The sequence below is a fragment of the Notamacropus eugenii genome, chromosome 4, assembly GCF_028372415.1.
Source record: "Notamacropus eugenii isolate mMacEug1 chromosome 4, mMacEug1.pri_v2, whole genome shotgun sequence".
NCBI classification, from domain to species: Eukaryota; Metazoa; Chordata; class Mammalia; order Diprotodontia; family Macropodidae; genus Notamacropus; species Notamacropus eugenii.
Window position 1 is genome coordinate 392,070,627 of NC_092875.1, and position 1,796 is coordinate 392,072,422.

Consider the following 1,796-nt stretch of genomic DNA (forward strand, 5'->3'; position numbering starts at 1 on the left):
GTTTTTCAGAATTTGACGTACTCATCATTTCTTAGAGCACAGTAGTGCTACATTCAGATACCACTACTTAGCTATTCCCCAATTAATCAACATCTATTTTGTTAATAGTTCTTTTCTACAACAAAAAGACATTATGAATATTTTTGTGTTATGTGGAACTTCATTTCACATCTTTGTCTTTCTTGTGGTACCTGATTAGCACTGAGCTCTTTAGTTCAAAATGTAGACAGTTAGTAATTTTTCTCACCCTATTAGAAATTGCTTTCTAGAATGGTTGAACCAATTCACAGCTCCAATAATGTTGTATTAGTGCTGTACCTTGAAAATTTACTATTTTCATCTTTTGTTTACTTTACAGTATTTTACTTCTGAAGTGAAATCTAAGTAATTTCAATGTACATTTCTCATAGATTTGGAGCAATATTTTCATGTAGTTAATAGTCTGCATTTGTTTTAAGAATTGTTAGTTGAGAGCAAGAGTTAGCTCTATAAGCTCATGAGAAGCACTAAGGAAGACCCTTTCCCCCAAGATGGTGCTGAAGGCGAAGAAGTAAGCCGTTGTTCCCCCCAAGACAGAAGCCAAGTCCAAGGCTTTGAAGGCCAAGAAGGTGATGTTGAAAGGTGTCCATAGCCACAAAAAGAAGAAGATCTAAATATCCCTCACTTTCCGGTGACCCAAGACACTAAGACTAAGAAGGTAGCCCAAATACCCTTGGAAAAGTGCCCCTCTGAGAAACAAGCTTGATCACTATGCTATCATTAAGTTTCCCTTGATCACTGAGTCTGCTATGAAGAATACTGAGGACAACAACACCCTAGTTTTCATTGTGGACATCAAGGCCAACAAGCATCAGATCAAGCAGGCAGTAAAGAAGCTGTATGACATGGATGTGGCCAGGTCAACACACTGATCCCACCTGATGGAGAAAAGAAAGCTTATGTCTGGCTTGCTCCAGACTATAATGCTTTGAATGTTGCCAACAAAACTGGAACCTTCTAAACTGTGTCCAGCTGTCTCACTGCACCTTACAATAAAAAGTTTTCCCTGATAAAAAAGTGTTCATTGATAAAATTTAACCTTATCCACTGGCAATGGATCTCAGTCTTACATAAATATTTGTTAGTTCCCTACATATCTTAGGTAATAGGCTTATCAAAGATATTTGATCAGGAGTCTTCTATTTCTCTTATATTGGTAGTTTTCTTTTTATCTTGGATGTATTGATTTTGTTTTTACCAAAGTTATTTAATTTTATGCAACTGAAGTATTATTGACATCTTTTGTGTTCTCCTCTATCCCTCATCTTTAGTTAAGATGTTTCTCCCTAGAAATAGTCCTGTAGTTTTTAAAAGGACATGATCTTCTATATTTAAGTTGAATATCTATTTGAAATCCATTAATTGTATATGCAGTATTAAACTACTTTAAACCAAGATATTTTCCAGTGTTTTCTTTCCTGTAGTTCTTAACCAATAAGGAGTTTTTCCCAAGTAATTTATCTCAAGTTTACAAAAGAACTGTATTACTAAAATTGATTTTTTTTTTATTTTTTATCCTGTTGTCTATACCACTGATTTAATTTTCTACCTCTAAAATTCATTACTAGCTGTTAACTGTAACAAGGTCACACTCCATGCAGCATGCACTCTGGCTCCACAAGGATTAGACAAAAGTTCTTTGGGTCTCCTGATAGAGGAAATAAAAGAAAAGGAATAGGCTTAATGGTGAAAAAACATGAAAAGGATGTTAAAATGCATCTAGAGACATCTTCTTGATTTCCAAATGACCCCAACAT

General features: G+C 34.9%; 1 pseudogene; it reads left to right on the top strand.

Annotated features, from left to right (window-relative positions):
* Nucleotides 1-496: 496 nt before the first annotated feature.
* Nucleotides 497-1,000, top strand: LOC140502643 (large ribosomal subunit protein uL23-like; annotated as a pseudogene).
* Nucleotides 1,001-1,796: the final 796 nt, after the last annotated feature.